Here is a 26,533-nt window from a genome sequence, read left to right on the forward strand (position 1 = left end):
TATATTTATTTTATATCTACAAATATGTTGGGATAAAACATGGGTAGATGAAATAGTTGGTGTGTGATGAAATAAAATGATGAGAGATAGGTGATGATAGGAAGGTGATGATAATTAGGTGATGGATAGGTGATGATGAATCGGTGATGTAGGATGAAAGATACTATAACTTTGTCCGACAATTTGGAGATGTAGTCATCTACTAGAGTATAGATGGCGACCACAGACTATTCTAGACAATCCGTGGAAACAACAGCAGACTTATAACCTGTAGGTGATGAATTACGAGTCCAGGTGATGTTGTGACAATATATTCATGTGATGATACTCTAACCCTTACTATGAATTACGAGTTCAAGCGACGTTGTAACTAGGTATTCATGCCTTAGGAACGAGCATATAAGGAAATGTGATGTAAAAAGATGAGAGGTAAATACGACATAGGAGTTGACCCTTAAGATAATTCTTTAGGGAATATTAAATGAAGAAATGGGGATGGATAATTGGGTTGATTGTTTGATTGTTTAAACATAATAATTATATTATTGTGGGTTGAAAACCCTATGTACTCACCAGGTTTCCCAACCTGACCCACTCAAGCTTATTTGTATCACAGGTGTCGATATGAAGCTACTTTAAACTGAGAGATTTAAAAGAGATGTAGATCACTAGTGTAAATGAATGTAAGTTCTGTTTATGCTTATGTTTCTGTATTGACGATGACATCCCAATGTTTTGAAAATGAATGAAATACATTTCTTCGGAAATGATTTGATAACGTATTTATCATGTTTTCTGGGAACAAATTCCGCAACATTTTTATTAAAAGAGGTACTCTGATTTTTATAAAGCATAAACAAAATCGGTCTTTTCTGGCCGTGAAAATGGGGATGTCACACTTGCATTTAGAATGCATCTAATAAATAATACGTCTAGTACCGGAGAAGTGCACTTTTGATTAGCAGAAAGAAATTTTTTTGTATAATCCATGAAGTTATCCCATCGTATGGAACTTCCACCACCAACCGAGTTGAAGCATAATTGTTGTTGAAGATATGCATGGAAGAAGTCCTAGTAGAGTCTAGGGAAATATTTATGATTATTTTGACACATTAGTATGTGTTAAATTGTTTTGTGATTTTAAGAAATAAGAACTTGGGGACGGCGAGACAATACTTGGGACGAGTATGAGTAGGTGTGAATGGTAGTAGAGGCCTATACTACCGGAAGCACAAGACTCACGCTTGGATCAGGGAAAGTCACAAGATTACCAAGAAGCTAGTAATTGATACCATTTTATTCAAGTATGCCGTTACCATTGTTTAGGTAATGACTAAGAAGATTGTTGTTATTCCGACCCTAGTGGTCATATCAACTTGAGTCCGACTAAGACGAGTATGTTACATGGTTCAGAGAACCAAGTCCGATGTAACATCCGACTTAAGCTAGAAGATTGAAGTGAAAGACAATCAAAGCGATCAGTAGAGGTATCGCGATAGTTGCTTGTAGCTAGGAATGCTACCTTTTAAGATGTGATTATATCACATTAGAACATGAAGGAAAATATATTCTATTCCGGAATTTGACTCTAAGAGACCTGAGTCTAAGCGTTGCGACACACGATGAGAAGTCATTGGAACATGATCCATTGGTCTATTGTGGAAATCAAACAACTTATCTTAAGTTGTTAAGAAGAAGAAGGAGTCTCTAGTAGGGATCGATATTGTGACTTGAAGGTCATAATTTGGTGTCTAACGTGAGATAGGGAGCAGGTGCAAGATCAAGCACCGCCTGTAGTCAAGGAGTCCAAGAGTTAAATACTCATTCGAAGCAACATAGAAGTTACGGTTATTACCTAGGATGAATAGTTAACTTAGGGAGTCCTTATACAAGCCCTGTTTCGTTGATTATTCCGGGACATAATCATCCTAAGGGGGAGATAATTGTAACGACCGTAGATCCGGGCTAGTCAATTTAGAGATAATAGGGGTCGAAAACGACTTTTCGACAAAAGATTATTTAGAATAAATAATCTAAACCGATTTGTAGAATATGTCTCAAGGGTTCCGTACATATAAAGAACGCCGAAATCCGAGTTATAACGAACAAGTTATGGCCCGTCGAAGTTTTTCGGCAAAACCGGCACGGTATTGGAAGACGTAAATAGTGAATTTACGATAGAGGGCTTTTTGGCCTTAGTGATCTAAACAAAAGTTGTAGTATACGTTAAACCGAGAACATACAAAAAAAGAACGCCCAAATCTGACTTCGTATGAGGAAGTTATGAATTTTCTAAGATTTGGGATAGGAGTGCACGACCCGAAACTCGAATTTTAGTTCGAGCGGTTTTTAGCCTATGCAACCTAAATGGGAGTTGAAGATCTCATTAATAGGAACTCAACGATAAAAAGACAGACGAAAATGGAGTCCGTATGAAGGAGTTACGAATTCTTCGCGGTCATTTAACAGTCTAATCTCCTCCTACTGTTAAATTTAAGATCGGTCGAGAATTAGCCAACAGAGTCTAAATGAGACTGGTATATCTTGTTTTTACCTACGTGTGGATATAAAGAACGTCAAAAATGGAGCTCGTATGCGAAAGTTACAGGGTTTAGAGGTCGGCAGGGTGCTGTGCGAAATCGGGTGACGTGGCTGAATATTGGTCAAAGCTTTCTCCCCAAGGCAAGCCACCAGGTGGTGACACCTGGCCATGGACTCGACGAGTAGGACCTCCTACTCGACGAGTAGAGTTGTTTTCCAGCCTATAAATAGAGGTGTCGGGTTCCCTCATTCTTCACCCCTCCTCCTCTCTCTCTAGCCTCCAAACCCCACCCCCCCTAAGCCTAGGTAAACCCCCTAGCACCCGAAGGAAGCCCCGAGGCTCCTGGAGTCCTAGGAAAAGAGCCCTTCGACTCAGAAACTCTGCTCCAGCGAAGCCCGGTTTTCGAGAAAACCCGCTGTAAGTGAGCTACGCCTAACGTATCTTTAGTATAACTTATGTTTCAACATAGTAATGTTATTAGGATCTTATAATGATTATTTGGGCTATTATTATGACTTATATAAGTGTCGTTATAATATCTTTTTAACTACTTGCGGTACGGGGAATCTGGTTTAAAGGGCCGCATAGGGTTGTTGGATTTCAGAAGTGTTATATGCCAAAATGGTCCTGCCCTCCGGTGTTTTATGTCTGGCCCCTGTCTGTACATAGTGGTTGGAAAATATTGTTTAAACGCTTATATAATAATAATAATGCTGAGACCAATAATTAGTCACGGTAAATATTAGACTAAAATCTAGTGGTAATAATACTAGGTTTCGTCGGAGGAAAATAGAATCGTTAGAAGCAAAGCGTTGCCCGAGTTTAGAATCATCACTTTAACAAGTGAGTGCATAGTTACTTTCATCTTACACATAGATTTGAAGTATTTTATATAAATTACTTGCTATGTGTGCATATTATCTTTATACTTGCTATTCATGCTGGATGAACGATTTTATACATGTTTTAAATTATTTAAACTGTATATGTATTTTATATCTACAAAATATGTTGGGTAAAACATGGGTAGATGAAATATGAGTTGGATGATGAGGTGAGAGGTGAAATAGACCATGAGGTGAGGGTGAGAGGTGGACGATGTGAGAAGCCTTTTACCCAAATGTTGGCCCCGTCATCTAGCAGAGTATGGATGACAACCACGGACTATTCTAGACAGTCCAGTGGAACACTAGCAGGCTCACAACCTGTAGGTGTTGTGAACGATGTGTTCACCGGTGTACTCTAAAAACCCATTGACATGTATTGCGAGTGGACTCTCGAAAACGATACTGTCAATAAACGAGATAAACCCCAACGACTATGGAGTTAGCGCCTGTTGAGCAAACCTTGGTAACTATGGATTTAGTGCCCGTTGAGAAAACCCTGGCAACGATGGATTTCATGCCGATTCCTTAGGATAATCCTTAGGAATAAATGAACGAGGAATAGCTGATTCTTAGGGTAGATCCTTAAGAGTAAAGAAGATAATGGGGATGGGTAATTGAGTTGATTTTTTGATGTTTAAACATAATAACTATATTATTGTGGGTTGAAAACCCTATGTATTCACCAGGTTTCCCAACCTGACCCACTCAATCTTATTTGTATCACAGGTGTCGATATGAAGTTACATTACACTGAGAGATTAAGGAGATATAATCACTAGTGATAATGAATGTAAGTTCTGTTTATGCTTATGTTTCTGTATTGACAATGACATCCCAATGTTTTAAAATGAATAAAATACATTTCTTCGGAAATGCTTTGATAACGTAATTATCATGTTTTTCTGGGAACAAATTCCGCAGCATTTTTATTAAAAAGGGTACTCTGATTTTTATAAAGCATAAACAAAATCGGTCTTTTCTGGCCGTGAAAAATGGGGATGCCACAATATTATTCTTTAAAATCAATACTATGATTTTCAAATAAGCATAAATAAAATTTTTAAAATGACCATGAATTTGGGGATGTCACAATTAGCCCCAATTTCTTGGTCTTTTAGGGTAGGAGCTACCTTAGACCAAAGGAGTTGTCCTTTCGAACGTTTTAGGGTAGATTAAGTGATAAAAGTGTGATCTTGGACCTTCCTTTCACTCCATGCAAGTTTTTAGGTGTCTTAATGGGTTAAGGAGTTGGAGTTTTAGCTTTTGGGCTCATTCTAACCATGCATGCAAAGAACCAAAAAAATGCAAGAAACACCTCGAAGAAAAACCCCACCGGAAACTCCCATGACAATCAACACTTTGTAGGAATCTTGGGCAATGCTCCTATTTCTCAGCCTGCTCCTGCCTTGTTATCTAGACCTACTGTTCCAGTAGCCACACACTAGTAGAATCTGCATAGCATGCTTCCTGTTGGGTCCTTTCAGCATTTCCCCTCGCATATGCAACCTTCGTACCCACCATTCCTGCCTCAGCAGCTATTCGGTACTTAGCAGCAACTACATCAGCAACCATTGGGAGCTGTGCCAGCAGCCACTGCTCTCAGTTCCACTTCTCAGTAGCCATTCCAGAAGCCCCCACAACCTTATTCACCACAGCTACTCAGCTCCTATCAGCAGCCATAACACAACGGGGGTCCAACCTTCGATGTTCATGCGCAGACTACTCCACAGCAGTTCATAGATCTAGCATCTATCTTGCAAGCAATATTAGTCCAACCACCACCTAACAACAATTATGACATGGACTCCAGTGCTATCTCACACATGTCCTTCAACTGGGGTAACATGCCTTCTCTAACACCATGTACATCTAAATCTATTATGGTTGGTGATGGTGTTGTACATCCCATATCTCACATTGGTTAAACTTTTCTACCTCACTCTGACTATCTTGTAGCTCTAAATAATGTGATTATCTCGAACAAAATTGTTAAAAATATTGTTTCTGTTCGTCAATTCACTACTGATAATTCTATATCTGTTACATTTGACCCCTTCGGTTTTCTCTATGAAGGATTTTAAACAGGTACCTTGATTCAAAGATACGATAGTGTTGGTGATCTTTATCCCATTATTCCTTCTCTTTCTAATTCATCTTCTGCTACTACTTGCCTTGCGGTCTCGCTTCCTACCTGCCATCGTCATCTTGGACATCCTGGCTCTTCTATTTTGGATTTTTTGCATTTACATAAATTTATTTCTAGTAGTACTAATAAGCTTCCCATCTGTCATGCTTGTCAACTTGGGAAGCATTTTTGTTTACCTTTTTCATCATCTAAAACTAAAACTTCTCATATGTTTGAACTTGTTCACTCTGATCTATGGACATCTCCTATTTCTAGTATGATTAGTTTCAAGTATTATATTATTTGTTGGATGAAATTATGCATTTCTTATGGGCATTTCCTTTACGTGCGAAATATGATGTGTTTAATGTTTTCAGAAAATTTCATGCTTATGTACAAAATCAATTTCATTCTAACATCTAATTTTTCAATGTGATAATGATGATGAATTCAATAATCAACCTTTACTATCCTTTCTCGCATCCAAGGGCATTTAAATTCATTTTTCTTGGTCGTACACATCTCAACAAAATGGTAAGGATGAGCGTGCTATCCGGTCCATAAACAACATTCTTTGCACATTTCTCTTGCAAGCCTCTCTTCCTCCCAAATTCAGGGTTGATATGCTTCTCACTGTTGCTCACACTATTAATCTTCTCCCCACATCCACTCTCTCATTTCGAACTCCTTTTGAGCTTTTATTTGGCTCATTTCCTTTGCATGATCATATTCGTGTCTTTGAATTTCTATGTTATCCTAATCTTTCATCTACTGCGCAACATAAACTTAGTTCCCGCTCTTCCGCCTGTGTTTACATTGGACCCTGCTCTGATCGTCATGGTTATCGATGTCTTGATTTTATATCTCAATTTGTCATCATCTCTCACCATGTCATTTTTTATGAACATAATTTCCTTTTCTATGATTTTCAAAACCTCTTGCCTCTGATTATGATTCCTTTCTCTCTGAGTACATTCCTCCCCCTCTTCATGCCCCTATAACATCTACTTCTTATGCGACTGATACTAGCACTCCCACTAGTGATTCTTCTTCTTCCACCCCTCCTAGTTATGGCTCTGATTCCTCCACTAAGCATCAATCCACTGGTTCTCTCAGACCATGCCATATATTTAACCTATATGCCACCTCTGACATCTCACCCATTCCTCGATCTACTACTCAAGCTCTGTGTGATCCCAACTAGAAGGCTGCCATGGATTCTGAAATGACAGCTCTCCAAACCGATAACACTCGGGATCTTGTTCCTCCTATGCCTAGGGCCAACATTGTTGGTTGTCGTTAGCGTTTCCATCACAAATTAGATAGTAAAGGTAAGCTTGAGTGCTACTGAAACATCCCAAAAATACAGTCTAAAAATTTCATTTTAATTTAATAATAAAACCCTAGTCATCAAGCATCATATAAAAATCATAAACAGTGTATCTCAAAATATCATAACAACTGTCAAAATATATCAGAGTATAAACATCCCAGGCTGAACAAATGGTGTGTGCACTGCAATCATCCCGAGCTCTTCCCTTTGCTACCGAAAGTACATGAAACCAAAACTGAAAACTGTAAGCACGAAGCTTAGTGAGTCTCCCCAAACTACCACATACCATACATATAACATGCAACTAGGAGATACGGGCCCCGACCACTCTCATGGAGATTCGGGCCCCTCCCACACTCCACTATCAAGGAGATTCGGGCCCCGCCCACACTCCATTATCTAGGAGATTCGGGCCCTGCCCACACTTCGATGTCTAGGAGATTCGGGCCCCGCCCACACTCCACTATCTACGAGATTCGGGCCCCGCCCACACCCGTTGTCTAGGAGATTCGGGCCCCGCCCACACTCCGCTACTAACATGCATACAAGTATCACACAGACAATAAGTATTTCTGATTCTATTAAGCAGTCACATATCCATACTCAAATAATACTACGAGATTCGGGCCCCGCCGACACTCGGCTACTATGAGATTCGGGCCCCGCCCACACTCAGCTACTAACATATCACATATACGGGCTGGCCTTGGTGCCGTAGACTCGTTCCTACTGAAGTAAATTCACCTCGCATTGCTGAAGTCCCGCGACTAAATCTCTGGCTGCTGGCTGGCATATCCCTAAACTGTCAACATCAACACAAATCCAATTAACTATATGGGTTTCCAATGCATAACCATAATCCACACTTGGGGTAAAAGGACAATTTACCCCTAACCTATCTTGGTCCAAGATTAAGGCCCAAACTCATACTCTGAAGTCCCAAAATCCAAACAATGATCCAAGGCCCAACATATGGCCCAATTTTCCAAATTGGGCCCAAATCTCTACATGGTCTTATCTTAAGGTCCAACCATTTGTTCTTGGTCCAATAACTCATAATCTTCAAGGCCTAAATATGGCCCACCTATGGCCCAATTTTCCAAATTGGGCCCAAGCCTGTCCAATGGGCCATGTCCTAAAGCCCAATCCAATTGTTCTAGTCCATATATTTGTTCTTGGATGGACCATCAAGATCCCAATCACTAAAACCCAACAGAAAGGCCCAACTCAAGGCCCAACCAAAATTAGGGTTTCTCACATGAAATGACGATTAGGGTTAAGTATTCTTACTTAACCCATTAAGGAATTAACCCATTAAGGACTTAATCCATTAAGTCCATCACCCCATTAGACCATTCATATAATGTAGTTAGATATAAATCAAAATTCTACTCTAACAATCCAAATGCGCGTCCTGGCAAATCCCAAACTAACGTTCCCAAAATTAGGGTTTTCTAAAACCTAATAGGGTTTCCAACCCGAATCACAAACCAACTATGTCCAAATTAAGATATTGGGCCGATTAGGGTTTTACTATGTCGAGCACCACTCACTGCCACCTCGGGCGGTGGTGGTCGACGACGACAGCCACCATTTCTAATGGTAGTGGTGGTGGTGGTGGTTCCAGCCAAAAATGCATAAACAACTTCACCCATAAAGTACACGCTTCACACACAAAAAAACACATACACACCTAGCCACCCTTCACGGTGGCTGGTGGCGGCAGAAAACGGTGGCAAGGGGCGGCATCCACCATGGTTGGCAGCCATGGTGGGTTTTTCTCGGGTTTTCTAGCGAACAACACACCCGCCCACCCATGACATCGACTGGAACACGCACACCCACCCGAAACATACATAACACGGCCATTTTTGTGGTGGCAGTCGGTGGTCGGAAAGCTACAGCGAGAGGGAATAGCCGCATGGAGGCGGCTGTGACACATGGGAGGACAGAAGAACGAGAGAGAAGAAGAACTCGTCATTACCGGAGAAGGGTAGATGCAACAGAGGCCCTGGCGTCGGCTGTGCTTCACGATCCTGTCGGCATCAGAACAGCAGAAACGATGCTCGACTGGCGTGGCGGATCTCAGCGACGATGAGGACGTCAGTTGGTGGCGTTTCGACGGCATTGCAGCGGCGTACACTGCTCCAGCAATCGGTCTCGGTGGCTCTTCCGGCTTCCCTTACGTCTCCGACAGCAGCGATGAGGTGGCGCTCGTCGACGAGGCAGAAGGCGACAACCTTGTCTGTTCGGAAGAAGAAGAAGAGAGAGGTGGCGGCTGGAGAGGCTCACATGGCGGCTGATGAAAATTAGGGTAGGTTTAGGGATCCGATACTCCAAACGAGAGCGAAATGGGATATGGGGTTAAACTCGTGTCTCATTTCAAACTTGTGTCATATTTCCACAATCAGCCCCTCCTCACAAAATATTCTTCAACTTAAATCCAACATTTACCCCTTTGGCCCCTGATTCCATAAATTCCTTTCATAATAAGTCCTAATAATTACCAAGCAGCCCCTGCCTTCAAAATTCTTTACAAATTAATCCGGAAATTACATTTTAACCCCCAAGCTCTCAGTTATGACCTTTTAACCCCCAAAATCAATGCCTTGCTATATTATTATTGATTTTAGGGCTACTATTCATTCATTAATCTGTCTATTTATTTATTTAATAAACGGGGTGTTACAACTCTCCCCCACTTAAATTAGATTTCGTCCTCGAAATCATTCCTTACAATTCCTTACACGCCCGCCAACTTGAACGACTTGGCCACAATCCCGAGCATAACCCCTGCCTTCCCAAGGCAAATCAAGCCAACCCCCATAGGGTTCTAAAACCCGAAGATGCACAAATTCTTGGTATTATGATCACACTACTCAATCTGAAATTCAAAGTCTCGATATGGTCTGACTCCCTGACAGACCGCCCATGTAGAATCATTATAGCTGAATCCCGATGTGGGTGACTTAGCATTACCCTAGCAATATGTTACTCATCCATACCCGAAATTCTGAAACACTAATACTAATAATGCCAAAACACTAAAACTGCCCAAAACGACATGCTGCCACATGCCAAAACACTGAAACTACCGAACGAAATCCTTGTATGTCAGTAGTTGCCACTAGTTATCTTGCCACTGTGGCCCTAACGACCTTATGATCTAACTGATCAAGTCCATACATCGAGTCCTGACATTACCAAATCCAAGGCTAAAAGTGATTTCTACAAGACCAAGGGTATCCTTATATCACAAACGACCTTAAACGGTCCATCGCTTCCTCGATCCCATGACTGCAGTGATGTTCCTACGGTCTTATCACTGTCTCAAACAGGTCTAATTCGTTCTGGGAAATCCGTAAACCAATATGTGGATTTGCCACACCCTCACTGCTGCACCCGAACTTATGGGTACTATTGTTCCTTCCGCGTTCCAACAACACGCTCATGCTATCTACCAACCTAGTGAATGCTACGGCTACACCCGCAGTCTCACAGCACTCTAGAACTATCTGCCAACCTTGTGAATGCTACGTCTACACCCGCAGACTTACAACACTTCCCATACTATATGCGAATCTTGTGAATGCTACGGTTACACCCGCAGACTTACAACACTTTCCACACTGTCTCAATTGCTGATTACTAATCCGAACACATCCAACGTCGAGCATACACACGACCTATCATTCCAAACTGAACTCATGTCCTGACTGGAATCCCCAACCTGATTCCCTAAGGCTTGCTATCAAACATTCCGAGAACGCGATCTCATTATTGGGAAGTTTTTCGAACTTCCAACTCACACTATCCTTAATCCATATAGCCGCTTGGGCTGTCTTCCTTCCTGACAAGAATGCGAAACTTATCCCAGTTTCAAAACTGCTCCTACTTCTGAATCCCTGTACGATTCTCCCCCACTTAGATTCGAGTAAGTCTTCACAATACATGAAAATTGAAGAATTCCCAATCGTTCTCCCTTTCCAACGATCGATCCGGTGACAACCAACTCTTTCCAACCAGTGCACCATTACTAGCCAATCCCAAAAGATCACACAACTTCTAAGAACTAGACGAACACTTTCCGAATCCAAGCGAAACCGATAACTCCAGATGCCTGAAATGATACCACACTCGAATCTTGAAGACCAAAAGTCAGATGCTCCAACCAATACCTCAGCAACGAGCCACTTTCCTTGGCGCTTCCATCAGCCAATCAATAACGGTTACTAAGACCACAAAATCCTGACGATACTGGATAACCATCCTACGGAACCCTGACTACGAACCTTCCACAAAACACCCCTGATTCGATCTCGACCATGAATCAAGATGACGTTGTACACTCCCAATCCCGCAATTAGAGAAATGACCTTCCGCTATCCGCTAATAATTCTCGGTATGCAATTGGCATATAACATCTCTTGAAAATATAATTCAAACACAAACAGAGGATAAACCCAGAGTTACACTTACTTTAACCCTTGGAACGAAAGGCTCCACCGTGCAGTTTCCGCACGTCCTGCACTGAATCTGGCCCTGCTGGCCTCTCAAAAGCTGATCTGAAATCTTGGGTGTCCTTCCGAGACCCTTCAATATAAGCAATTGATCTAGTTCCCTCTTCTCAATGTGCTCCAAGTCAATATCCTGTTCTCGGGCTCTAGAAGTCATATCATTTAGAGTCTCGCACCCCGAGATACGCACGATCTCCCTGCTATCATTCTGCAGTATGTCATGATACCTTACCTTCTTCGTTTCCTCATATGCTGCATACTGCGGTACCAAATAAGCCTTCTCCCGAGACTTGCAGTGATCTCTGCCACAATCTCAGTAGTCTGGTGGAGATTTAATAATTCTTGGGCCAATTGTTGTGCCTCAATCGCCTGGGCAAACTCTGCCCGGAAACTGGTCGAAAAGTCATCCCATGACATAGCATCGACCACATCATCACCCAACTCACTACCAACCTCTTCCCATCAATCACGTTCTATATCCTTCAGGAAGTAGGAAGTAAATCGGACCTTGTCGCTCTCGGGCAATGGTTAGTACAAAAAGTGTTGGCGACATCTGCCAACCATCTGCTGCTAACAATGGGGTCCTTAGCCCCATGATAATTTGGAGCTTCACAAGCTCTAAACTCCCGACTCATCAACGTACGCGTCCCTGTCATAGCTGTTATCTCAGTGCAGAAAGCACTCAACCTCTCATCACAAATCTCTAAAATGCCCTCCTTGATCATACCGAAGATCATAGGAGTCTGGTAATTGATATTGTGCGTACTCTCAGATGGAATGAACTCCCTCATCTGACCATCAAGCTGCCTGGCTCCAGAGTCCGAGCCTGATCCCTCGTTGGCACCAGAACTACCATCCGGTCTACCACATAGCGTCACCATACTCGGAAATATACCATCACAAATCATCATAATACTCATCATAACTTGAGGGATCTCATACACTACAAGTTCCCTGGGTTCATCTCAGCCTTCCTTGATTTGAGTATGAATCCTCTGCTTTCAGTAGTACAGGCCCATAATACCTTCCACATATATCCGTACTTTCCTCAAGAACTGCCTTGACTCCACCAAGTCCCTTATACTACTACTGTTGTTTTCACACTAATCTCATCCTAGGCTTGCCCTAGGGTAATCACCAACCCACTCTCCGCTATCAGCTGCATAATAATTTCTTGCTATCTCCCCCTAACTAGCTCGCGAATACTATTATATATCACTAAGACTAGATAATTCATTGAATGAGAGATACTACCCTACAACGGTTGGAATCAAACAAGAGCTGCGAAATAGAGCTAGACCTAACCTTCTGAAATTATTTAATCCTTCCAATATGTAACTTAACATATTCATTTACTAGTTAGTAAAAGATAACTAATACTCCTAAAAGCACAAAGCAAGCAGCATTCAAGCATCGAGTACACATAATCAAGCATATCCTAATCAGGCCATCATATCACTGACTAATCTGTACTAGCATGTAGTTCATAAAGCTGATATACATATAACAGGCACATACGACATCCTTCCTAGATCCTTAGTCCTAATCTAGCATGCAGTTCTCATACACAATATTATTTCCAAACATCAGAGTGTCTCATAAAAATGCCTGAGAGAGTGCATGCCACGCCATCAAGCCTTGCCCTTTCCCTTGGGTTCAGATGTACCTGAAATAAATCCACAATCTATAAGCTAATGCTTAGTGAGTCCCCCAGAGCATACCCCACACACAATCCACAATCCACATATCATATTAGCAATAAAAGCTACATATATCACATAAGCCATGCATACTAACATATAAGGATGTCGTGGGCTCCTCCCAGGGTCTTATGCCTGCATGCCATGGGCTCCCCCGTGGTCTTTACCTAGGAATGCCACGGGCTCCCCCACATGTTCTTATATCCAACTGCCACGGGCTCCCCCCTGAGGTCTTCCATGCAAAAGCATAATAATCAACTAGCATATCATATATCATAGAAGTATCTATCATACTACATAACTCATACATAAGCATATAAGGATGTCGTGGACTCCCTCCAGGGTCTTACTCCAAGGTGCCATTATATCCAACTGTCACGGGCTCCCCTCGGGGTCTTCCATGCAAATATCATATAATCACTAGCATACCAGTTAGCATATAGCTAACTATCACACCACATATCTCTACTACAGCTAGTGTACCACATATCATAAAATGGGCCGACCTTGGTGTCGTAGACCCACTGGTATGGTGAGAAGACTCACCACTCGGATGCTGAAATGACAAGCTAAGATCAAATATATCCGACCTGCTGCTCCAACTAAACTGCCTATAATCATCATGTGATTAACTTGTCACGATCCTGGAATACCATAGATACCCTCAAAGTCAACCCTGGTCAAAGTCAAGGTCAACAGCCAAGGTCAACAGTTCATGTTGACCTCAACTCGTGGAGTGCATCCAACAACTCGTCGAGTTAGCTGTAAGACTTGTTAACTCGCCGAGTTACCTTTGTAACTCGTCGAGTTCCTCCCGAGTCCATTCCATTAAATCCCGCATCAACTCGCCGAGTCACTGTAGTGACTCGTCGAGTTCATCAAATGTCCATAAAACTAAAGTCCGTTCAAACCAAAACCCTAATCCTTCACTGCACTCATTCAGAAACTCAGAAACGACCAAACCCTACCCCGACTCGTTGAGTCAGCTAAGGGACTCGACGAGTTCCTTCAGTCCCTTTCATGTTCAACCCTTTTCAGCGGGATGTAAGGTCCCAAAATTCAGATCCAACCTCCCCTAGTACAGATACCACGTAAAGTTTCAAATTTACGTGCATGTAAGGCCCTCCAAGGCTATAACATCAAAACTAAGCTACCTACAAAGTTTTAGTGCATGGAAAGGGGCTAAGCTATATAAAGTGAGCAACTTTATGTCATTGGAGACCTAGAGAGGTCCAGATCTGGAACGATATCCTTGTGATAAGTCCAGATCCAAGTTTGACTCCATTTTGCACCAAAAATGACCATTTACTTCCAAGAAAAGGGATCTAAACAACTAAAGATCAAGGTAACGAATTTATACCTCAAGATGATGGCCAATACAGAGTAGATGTCGGATCTACTGTTTATTTCCTTGCTCTTTCTTCTTCAAGCTCTAAAATCCTTCACAAATACACCAAAATTGCTCATAAAAGCTCTTTCTCTCACTCAAGAAGGTGCAAGGTCCAACTAGGGTTTTCTCTGGCTAATAGGGTAGTAAGGGAGGCCACAAGAGGCGGATTATGCTCTTTAAATAGGGTGCAAACCCTAAAAGTTAGGGTTTCTCTCTACAACGCCTACTCGTTGATTCGGGGCCTTCCGACTCGTCGAGTAGAATCCAAATCCCACGTCCTCATAATAGTCTCTACTCGACGAGTTGGAGCACCCCAACTCGCCGAGTCCATGCACAAAACCCTAAAACTTAGATAAATTAAATAATACTTGGAACATGTGTTACAAGTCTCCCCCACTTGAACTAGACTTCGTCCTCGAAGTCTGCTGGCCCAAACAAATCCGGGTAGTGGTCTCGCATCTCATCCGCTGGCTCCCAAGTCCACTCGGAGCCCCTACAGTGCTGCCATTGCACCTTCACCAGCTTCACTTCCTTGTTCCGAAGAACCTTGGTCTTCCTATCTAAGATCGCAACAGGCCTCTCAATGTAGTTCAGTCTCTCATCAACCTGAATGTCATCCAGAGAAACGACTGCGGCCTCGTCAGCGACACACTTCCGAAGCTGGGACACATGGAAGGTGTTGTGAATCTGGCTAAGTTCATCCGACAGATCCAAGCGATACGCCAGATTGCCCACCCGGGCCGTAATACTCAACGTTCCTATATACCGGGGTCCTAGATTGCCCCTCTTCCAAAACCTGATGATTCCCTTCCATGGTGACACCTTTAGTAACACAAAGTCCCCCATCTGGAACTCAAGATCCGATCGCCGCCGGTCAGCATAACTTTTCTGACGGCTCTGCACGACCCGCAGTCGGTCGCGCACCTACTGAATCAGCCCGGTAGTCTTGAGCACTACCTCAGTGCTCCCCATGACCCGGTGTCCAACCCCCCCCAACAAACTGGGGTCCTACACCTCTGACCGTACAACATCTCAAATGGGTGTCGGTAGATACCGGCATGGTAAGTGTTATTGTATGAAAACTCTGCCAGTGGAAGGTACGTATCCCAACTCCCTCCAAAATCCAACACACATGCCCGCAACATATCCTCATGTTTATGGATCGTCCTCTCACTCTGGTCATCTGTCTGGGGTGGTACGCTGTGCTAAAACGCAACTGAGTGCCCAGTTCCTCGTGGAACTTCTTCCAAAACCTAAATGTGAACCGAACATCCCTGTCAGAGACTACCGACACCGGCACCCTGTGTCTTGCCACCACCTCTCGCACATAAACATCCACCAACTTCTCAGCGGATATACTCTCAGAAATCTGAATAAAGTGGGCACTCTTTGTCAAACGGTCTACAATCACCCATATGGCGTCCACACCCCTCGTTGTCCTCAGTAACGTCATGATGAAGTCCATAGTGATCTCTTCCCACTTCCACATGGGAATGGGTAGCGGCTGAACCTTGGTATCTTCCAATTCTCCTTCTTCACCCCTTGACCTCGGCTATCCTTAACGAACAAAGGATATTGTCCCTGAATCTGCTCTATCTTCCAATTCTCCTTCTTCACCCCTCGACATGAGCCTCCTTGATCATATCCAACAATGGAGACATCACCGTCATCCTCAAACAAACGTTCCCAATCGGGGAAACTACCGCCTTGCGGCTCAAAGTATCGGCCACCATGTTGCCCTTCCCTGGATGGTACAAGATCTCACAGTCATAATCTTTCAGCACATCCAACCACCTCCTTTGCCACGTGTTGAGGTTCTGCTGATCCATAAAATACTTCAAACTCTTGTGATCAGTATAAATAGTACACCGTACCCCATACAGATAGTGTCTCCAAATCTTGAGGGCAAACACCACTGCCCCCAATTCCAGGTCGTGAGTGGGGTAATTGGCCTCATGAGGCTTCAACTGCCTCGAGGTGTAAGCTATCACATGCCCCCTCTGCATCAGTATTGCGCCAAACCCTGAGATCGATGCATCACAATACACCACCAAATCATCTAACCCCTCAGGATGTACTAGAATCAGAACCTCGCATAACCTCCGTCTCAGGGTCTTAAAAGCCAACTGCTTATCCGTGCCCCACCGAAATGTCACATTCTTCTTAGTCAAGCGAGTCAAAGGCACAACAATCTTCGAGAAATCCTGGATGAATCTCCGATAATGGCCCGCTAGACCCAAGAAGCTACGGATCTCAGAAGCATTCTTCGGCACCTCCTGTTGGATTAGGTGTCTAAGCCCATAACTATAGTTGGTATGTACTGGACCCGATAATAGCATGGTCCTTTTGGGTTGTAACACTCTGGAACAATTTGATAGGATGGATATTTGAGGAAGAGGTTATTGTGATTTATTAATGTATTATAAGTATAATATATTAATTGAGAAATCACATTATTTAATTAGTATTGATCAAGAATTAATTAAGTATTAACTTTGTGATCAAAAGAAACTGCTTAAAGTTACATGGACCGATTAGGTAAAGCAATAATACTTCTAGTTGGACTCATGAATCATGTTGATTAGAGTTGCACTAAACCTTTGTGAGAGTCCAAGAAGAATTAGACCAAAAGGCCTAAGAAATATGAAGAGTCATTAGGGTTTGCATGGTTGTAATCCTAAGCTATAAAAGAAGTCCCTAACACCCTAAAATCGGTCCCCATGCCTGCTAATGTAGAAGCTAGCCGATTTTGAGCTCCCAAACCTCTCACTCAAGTTCATTCTCTTGTTCTTAGTTTGTTATAAGACATTTGAGGCGTCACACTTTAGGTGCTAGGCTCCTAAAGGTCAAAGACAAGCAAGCTACTACACAAGGTAATCTTCTAATTGTTTTTATGATTCAAATGTTACCTTGCATGCTAGTTTAGGCTTTATGCTTTGGAACAACAATGTTGCATGTATAATTAGTGAAAACTTAGATCCAAAGCATTAGGGTTGTATGTGCACCATAGGAATGTTATAGTACATAAAACCCATCAGTGGTATCAGCTCTTAGGGTGTTTTCAATTATATTGATGCAAATGTGTGATTTTCAAAGTTGAAAATTTGACTTTTCTGGCCACTGTATGATGAACTCGATGAGTCCGTAGATTGACTCGACGAGTTGGATGAGTTTTGTCTTGAACTCGAAAAGTCCAAAGCCTGGCTCGACGAGTTGGTTCATTAGATGGCAAAATTTTCGAGTTTTTGGCATGTTTTGGATTAGGATCATTACCACAAACTGTTTTGGTACATAAAATTTGATTTTACTAATATGGTAATCTTTATCCCCATCCAAAAACATGAAGTTTGTCAAATTTTAAGATAATTACTTGAGTTTGTGAAAAACTAATTATTTGTAAAATTTGAAGTTATCTTGTAATATGAATCAAATTAGGTCAAATTGGTAAATGATGAATTATGTGATAATTGGATTAGTTAAATTTGATCTATGTGTTTCTTGAAAAGTTCCATAACTTGTCCTCAAGTTATGGAATATGAAAATTCCTTATTTATGAAACAATTAACTCTTGTAAGTTATAGAATTCAAGAGGTCTTGAAAGGTTTCATAACTTGTCCTCACGTTTGGAATTTGAAAGGTCTCATTCATGGAACTTAAAAATCCATAAGTTATGGAAATCAAAAGTTTTGACAAGTTAAAAAACATGCCCTCAAGTTTTGGAACTTGAAGAGTCTCATTTATGAAACTTTAATTCCAAACCCTAGAACTTTAAAAGTTTAAAATTCAACCCTTATACTATTATAACATTAAGATTTTAATACATATATATATATATATATATATATTTATATATATATATATATATATATATATATATATATATATATATATATATATATATATATATATATATATATATATGTATAAGACAAGTCAGTCTAACCGTTAGTAGGCCTCATTCACGAAGCCGGTCTATAAGGGGGGTATAAGGTTACTGCCTATAAAATGGTGGTTTAATGGGTGTCCACTCTCACCAACCGCTTCCTTGACTGGTGGAGGGTCGTTAGCCGAACGGGTAGGATAGGACATTAATCTTCATTAATAAGTATAATGATAATTATTAAAGTAACTAAACTTTTATAAATTCCCAATCTTAGTTAGTTTAGGAAAAATGTGAAAATGGTGCTATTACATGAAATTGCACTTTGCACCTTGTTAAGTCGTTAGTGGAGCGTGTGTGGTTAATCGGCACACTAATTTGAGACTGACAATGTGTGGCAAAGGGTAGCTTGATGTTAATCATGGATCAATGGAGCGTGTGTGGTTAACCGGCACATTGATTAGGTGATTTGTAACATTAAGTGTACCAAGCTAATTTGCATGGTTATTCACACCTTGTTTGTGATCCTCGGCATCCCAGTCACAAACTTGAAGGGGCATAATCGAAATTTAAACATTCCATTGAAAAGTTCGATGAATCTCAAAAGAATCTAGGAATTTCAATTCATTTAAAACTTAATAATCAATTTCGTTTTTCATGGTGGAAATTGGTAAATCATCATTTACCTACCTTCAAATATTTTGCAATTGGATTACGGCATCCCTCTTCCGAATTGTAAAATATTGTGTTGGGTCCTAACCTTAATATTTCATTTGGGTGCTATATTAAGGATCCTTATCTAATCTAAACTTTGTCTTTCTTTTCAGATGTCTTCCAACACTGGTTCAAACTCAACTTCTTCTGGCTCTTTCTCCCTCATGAACCTATGTGGGAGAATCATATTTGATGGATTGCACTTCAATGATTGGATTCAAAACATCCGCATGGCTATTCACTACGAGGACAAATAATATTTCCTTGATAAAGAGCTAAAGGAGATTGATGAAAACACTGCTACTCCCGAATAGATTACTGAGTTTATGACCCATGAGAGGGATGCGACAAAGGTGTCGTGTATTATGATTGCTACCATGACTGTTGAGCTTCAGAAGTCCTATGAGGACCTTTTGTCGGGTTTTGGTATAATACAACATCCTATGGTGCACATACAACCCTAAATACCTTGGATCTATGTTTTCACTAATTATACATGCAAATGGTTTCCAAGGTATTGAACCTATAGCTAGCATGCAATTGTCATACAAACTACATAAAATACTAGATAGTGTAACATACCTTTTTGTGTGGCTGGAAGTCTTGATGTACTTGGCCTTAAGAACTTAGCCCCAATAGTGTGGAAGCCTCAAATGAAGTCACAACACATCAAGGACAAAGGTAGGACTTGAGAGAGAATCTCCATGCACTCTAAAACCTTCATGAACTCCAAGAACATGCACACACACTAGGGGGTGACTAGGGGTGGCGGTTTTAGGTCATAACATATGTATTTATATGTGTTGAATTCTAAGAGTCATGGGTATAACCCAAACCCATATCCATGGATTTTATGATCCATGGTTCATGTGGCCCAACTCTTTATGTATCCATACATAAACTTGGTCCAACATGGATCATATGCCCAACACATATAAATATAACTAATTACCATAATCAGTCCCCATATTTTTAATTAGTCTCTTTTGATCACTAAATTAATTCCAAATTAATTCTTGATCAATACTAATTAAAACATATGATTTCATATTAATATATTAGAACTTATAATATATTAATAAATCATATATAACCTCTTCTCTCAAAAGTCCATCCTAACAAATTGTCCTGAGGATATGCAACCCAAATGGACCATGCTACTCTCGGGTCGAATACATACCAATAAAAGTTATGGGCTTAGACACCTAATCCAACAGTCTCCCACTTGGATAAGTCTAAAACTATTATTGTGTATGACTCCAAAAACCGACTAGCAATCGTAGCTCTTAAAGCCGCTGTCTAACTCTGAACAAATCAATGACACGTCCATTAGATAAGGGATCATATATTCCTCCATTCTAGATATCATATGGACTGAGACATGGATTATAATCATTCTCTCTGTCCATTTGTTGTTTCCCGATTTCCGATTTATGACGACCGACTAATTGAACAAATCAAATCAGTCCAGGCCCGGCCGAGCACTTACGTTTGTCATCACCAAATCATCGAGGGGCCCGCAGATATCGCTTTTATCCCTTTAAGGGTAAAAGGAATGGATAAACTTCGACTCATATGCTTGTTCTACTACTTGTTGAATCATACACAAAGGCACGTTTTTATAACATCGAGTTACCAAATGCGTTTACGTGCAATCAATGTATGACCAACTCATAGGCAACAAGTCATATCTCTAGGTTTGAAGAATATAAGATATTATCGTCTCATGATCACTCGTGATAAAATCCATGAAGTGATTCAAATGAGCGTGGGTTGAATCCAATACTCGAATCCCTATTCCAGGAGTACTCATGAATGTTGTAGTAACTCTTACTATGTCCACTACCTTGGACATCTACAAACCCGATTCATGACAGTCTTGCCTTAATACCTACTTCCAACGTATTATCGACTGTGGATGGTTTGAATAACTTAGTTATTCGGGAAGAATAACCTAGCTATTCTGGAAGTCAAAACATGCAAAGTGAAACACAAGAATAATACTAATCACTCTATGGTCCCAAGCACCTTTGAGAGTAAATAAAACACCTTTTAATTAAACACCATATTGATTACTCATTATTCATTGTATAATGTTTCAAATAATCAACTTTATACTTGAATTAAAACAATAGTTGTCCCATGCTCCAAGCATGTAAACTATGTTTTCTAAACACTAGTCATGCCATACACCAAGTATGCACACTATGTTTATCTATGATCTTTACTTTGTGAAATAGATCAATTGAACATGATTCCAATGATGCTCATTTCACAATCCCAAATCTTTATCGCAAATGTAAGAATTCCAAATACCTACCATTTAACGAAATCTGTTAGATTCTAAACTTATATGCATTGATACTCTCATAATGACTATGCACAAAGTCTCAAAGACTTGTCAACATACATTACAGAGTATTCCAATGGAGATCAATTCCATGGAAACGAAGTCTCACATTCAAAGTACATTCCTTTGAACATCCTTCTTGCATTAAGTTTTCTAATCTTACACAGATTTGAAGAACAACTTCCACCTATGGAAACCTTTCCAGATTCCCATTTTGACTATCACTTCTGAACAAGAGTTACCTCTTTTCAGAATATGTTAATATGGTCCTACCAGAATTAACAATATACTTCCAATTGTCCGTGAGCAACCAATCTTTGGTAAACCTTAGATTGTCCTCGACAATTGCTTAATCATTTTAGTCATATCCAATTCTAGACTTTTCCCTTCTTAATGCCCTGAGCATTTGGAAAATTTAGAAAGGATGAATATTATAGCACATGAAATCGATCCTATATCGGAAGCATATGGGACACGATTCATGATGTCTCACATAAAGACGTGATCATAGACCAGCCTTTTGCTACAATATTTTTTTATTTGCCATGTTTTCAAAATTTGACTATGAAGAGGGATGCCGTAATCATAATCGAAGTTTGAGAACGCAATATATATAGAATTTCCTTATGTTTGGCCATTCCAACATAAAATTCGTATATATATCCTTGACTAAAGAGGATTAAAATCTCAATCTAAGCTTTTAGAATTAAAATGAAGTATAATTTCCTCTCCCTTAATTATAGCAAAACAACTTTTCAACACCCGCAACTTCACGAATTGAAACTTTTGTTTTCTATAATTAACATTGCTAGCTTGCAATACTGAACATAATAATCATGCTCCCACTTACATGATATTATTAGCATATCACTTATGCTCCCACTAGCTTTGACATGTATCCAGAAATCAGTTGGACTTCTAGAAATCAATACTTTATTGACTTTCTTACCAAAGTTCAGACTTCTGATAGAAGATGCTTTGATAAAACTTTATCAAAATCATACACCTTTCCTTAGATAGCTCATATGTGTGTCTAAACAATTTCAGAACTATGAAAAGGGATGACGTAATCATAGTCTCAATTGTTTAGACCTTTGCCACTTCTCACAAGTCCATGTTAGTGTGCCGGTTAACCACACACGCTCCACTAACGACTTTGAGAATGCAAATAACACAATTGCTATCTACTTAAAATCTACTTAGTGAAAGCGTTTCCTCACCATCATTTTCATGAATCGGAGAGAAACCTTATGACACTTAGATTTTATGGTGAATGAGTTCCTATCCATGTGAATTTGTCAAAACCATAATCACAAGACAAGGTTAGTGACAAATCCAAACTCATATGGACCGAACTTGTGCAATCTTAATTTCTTGCCAACTGGCAGCACAAGGGCCTGCCATTGCTTCCAAGTTGTTATGCAACCAATTGAGAACTCTCAGAACTCCTATGCAAAACCAACTTTAACTGGAATAGGCACAGAAATGTCAACATGATAGGTTATAAACCTCAAGTCGTGTGCTAGTGAAGAACTTCAGGTTTTTTATTCTTGATTAGTTCTTGGAACTTTCAAGAGCTTTAAGACTCTCACTGTCCTCTTGACATATAAGACTCTCTTGTCAAGAACCATTTCTTATCAAGGGTCAGTGCGGATTCTTATCAAGACTAACACTTCACATAATTGGCCTTAGTTGGTCTCTGTTTAACCCAAAACATCACAACTTACCAATCTCAAATGTACAAGAGTAGAAACAAATTTTACTCTTACACTTGACAAGTGTTACAAACCTTCCTTAAGATATGTCACTCGAGTTACAATCTTGGAGTATGACTCTAAGACTTGTTATGGAACGAAGTATGATTCATCTTTTTGATTTTAACCATTTCAACAATCCACGATTTCTCTTCTTAGCCAAACAAATGCACTAAGATGTCCTTAGAGAATCAATTGTGATATGGTTTCATAATCACTAAGATAATCATCAAACAAGATACTCAAGTACTCTCCCATCTTTTCAGATTGAAGAAACTTTTATCTTCCTGCCTTATTTGATTCTTCTTATTCGTTCTGCCTAACATTGATACTTTTCCAATGTTTCAGAATTATACTTAAACATGTAAGTATAACCATATTTACTAAGCTTTAGTAAATCATGACGAATAGTCTCATCATTCTTTGTGGTGGACCTGACCAGTGCACACTCAAGTGTACCCGATCCCCTAATCCTTTCACTTGACTCACATATACATGTGAACAATGAATTAGTCTTAATTTCCCAAAGATGAAAATTCTCATTCATCATACAACTTGCATGATCCCAAGTTTCTACCCAACTGAAACTTGGGTGATGAGGATCTTTCCTTATTTGGTAAATTATGACACTACCACAGTCGAAAGAATCAAATCCATTTTCCAATATTGCTATCAATGGAAACATATAGACAACAATTTCTCACAAATGCCAATGTAAGGATATTTTAAAATAAAAAACTTTTCTTTTATTTTAGAACTTTGTGGAAAAACTTATCCTTACAATGCAAATGCATGTGAAAAACTATGTTGTTATGTATTCCTAAGCAATCTATCACAACTCTTTAAGTAACAGCTCAAAGTTCTTCCTTTAAGCTTCCTCTCTTTTCTTTGATTCTTTTCAACATCAACATGTGACCCAGTCACATCATGTAATAAGAATCTCCAAATAGGAACTTAATAGAGTTAGATAGTGGACTTTACCTGAAGTAGAGTCAAAACTTTTGACTTTACCATCCTTACAGACTATCAGGTAAATTTGGCCAGCTTCGCAACCAATGCCCCTTCCTTTGGCAATAGAAGGTTTGGGAAGTCGATCTTCTAATCAAATTTGCTTTTACCAGTGCTCAAAATCATTGCTGACTCAGCAACACCAAGCAAATAGGTAAGATCATTAAGGGTCAAGTCATGGTCTGTCACATAGTAGTCCTAAAGGAACTCACTATGTGACTTAGAAAGTGATTGAACATCCAACTTTCTCAAGACTTTGACACCCAACTCTCCCGGCTTGTCAATACGTGACTTCATCTCCAAGATATGATCACACATAGACCTTGCTTGCCAATAGGGTTTGAGTGACCTTGAACTTGTGGGTTAGGGAAAATAATTGGAGGGGGTGGAGGAAGTGAAATTCCAAGAGATTTGGGAAGATCATAGATGTCTAAACTAGACATCTACAATGGGAGATATTCAAGTTAGTTGATTTTTAAGTCCTTAATATAACACCCAATATGAAATATTAAGGCTAGGACCCAACATAATATTTTACAACTTGGAAGAGGGATGTCGTAATCCAAGCTATAAAATATTTAAAGGTAGGCGAATGACGATTCACCAATTTCGACCATGAAAAACGAAATAATTTATTAGGTTTTTATTGGTTTTGAAACTCCTACATCTTTTTAGATTCATTGAACTTTCAATGGCATGTTTCAATCTCGATTGTGTCCTCTCAGATTTTGTGACTGGGATGCCGAGGATCACAAAACAAGGTGTGAATAACCATGCAAATTCACTTGGTACCCTTAATATTATCACCTAATCGATGTGCCGGTTAACCACACACGCTCCACCGATCTATGATAAACATTAAGTTACCCTTCGCCACTCTTACTAGTCCATGTTAGTGTGCCGGTTAACCACACACGCTCCACTAACGACTTGGTAAGGTACAAAGTGTAAATTTCATGGGTTAGCACCAAATTCACATTTTCCTAAGTAACTAAGATTGGGAATTAAAAAATGTTTAGTTACTTAGTATTTATCATTAATACTTTTAATGAAGGGAGAATTATAGTCTTGTCAAACCCGTTCGGCTAACGACCCTCCACCAGTCAAGGAAGCGGTGGGTGAGAGTGGACACCCATTAAACTGCCATTTTATAGGCAGTAACCTTATACCCCCCTTATAGACCGGCTTCGTGAATGAGGCCTACTAACTGTAAGACTGACTTTTACTCTTATACATATATATAAATATTAAACCTATAATATTATAATAGTATAAGGTTTGAATTTTAAACTATTAAAATTCTAAGGGTTTAACTTGGAACTAAAGTATTCATGGGGGGAAACTTTACAAATTCCAAAACTTGAGGGCAAGTTTTGAACAATTCAAAAACCTTTTTCAATTCCATAACTTATGAATTTAAAGTAGTTTTAATGAAAACTCTTCAAGTTCCATAACTTGAGGACAAGTTATGGAAGACTTTAAAAAACATTTAAGGAAAAAATAAACTATTCATTTTCATAACCTATGAGTTTAAAGTAGTTTAATGAATAAACTCTTCAAGTTCCATAACTTGAGAACAAGTTATGGAAGACTTTAAAATCATTCAAGAAAATAAGACTCTTCATTTTTCCTAACTTATGGAAATATTATGAGTTTTAAAGAATCATAAATGTGACTTTTCATATAACTTGAGGACAAGTTACAAAAACACATTTTATGAGCAACTTTAAGATTAATATGGATTGAAAACAAATTATCACATAACTTTTCTATTAATCTAAACTAACTCATAAGAACAAGATAATTCAAGTCAAACAATTTTCATGAAATTAGACTAACCATTAAACTAATACAAAACATGAATCTATTGACAATTATCTTTGAAATTGGTTTAGCATGAACATTACCACATCAAAAACAGGTTTACAAGACCAAAAACAGCTTAGGGTAATGTTTCTAGTCCAATTCCAGCCTTAAAAGTCGAAAATATGTTGTCAGGGGGTCCAACTCGTCGAGTGCATGAACCAACTCGACGAGTTGGATGAATTTCTTCATGGAATCGGCGAGTCCAGTGCTCAGACAGCCAAAATTTTCGATTTTTTAGCCATTTCAGCAAGTATAACATGAAAACAAGCATTGGCTCTGATACCACTGTTGGGTTTTGGTATAATACAACATCCTATGGTGCACATACAACCTTAAATACCTTGGATCTATGTTTTCACTAATTATACATGCAAATGGTTTCCAAGGTATTGAACCTATAGCTAGCATGCAATTGTCATACAAACTACATAAAATACTAGATAGTGTAACATACCTTTTTGTGTGGC

The sequence above is a fragment of the Lactuca virosa genome, chromosome 7, assembly GCF_052849685.1.
Source record: "Lactuca virosa cultivar CGN04683 chromosome 7, Lactuca_virosa_CGN04683_v6, whole genome shotgun sequence".
Classification (NCBI taxonomy): Eukaryota; Viridiplantae; Streptophyta; class Magnoliopsida; order Asterales; family Asteraceae; genus Lactuca; species Lactuca virosa.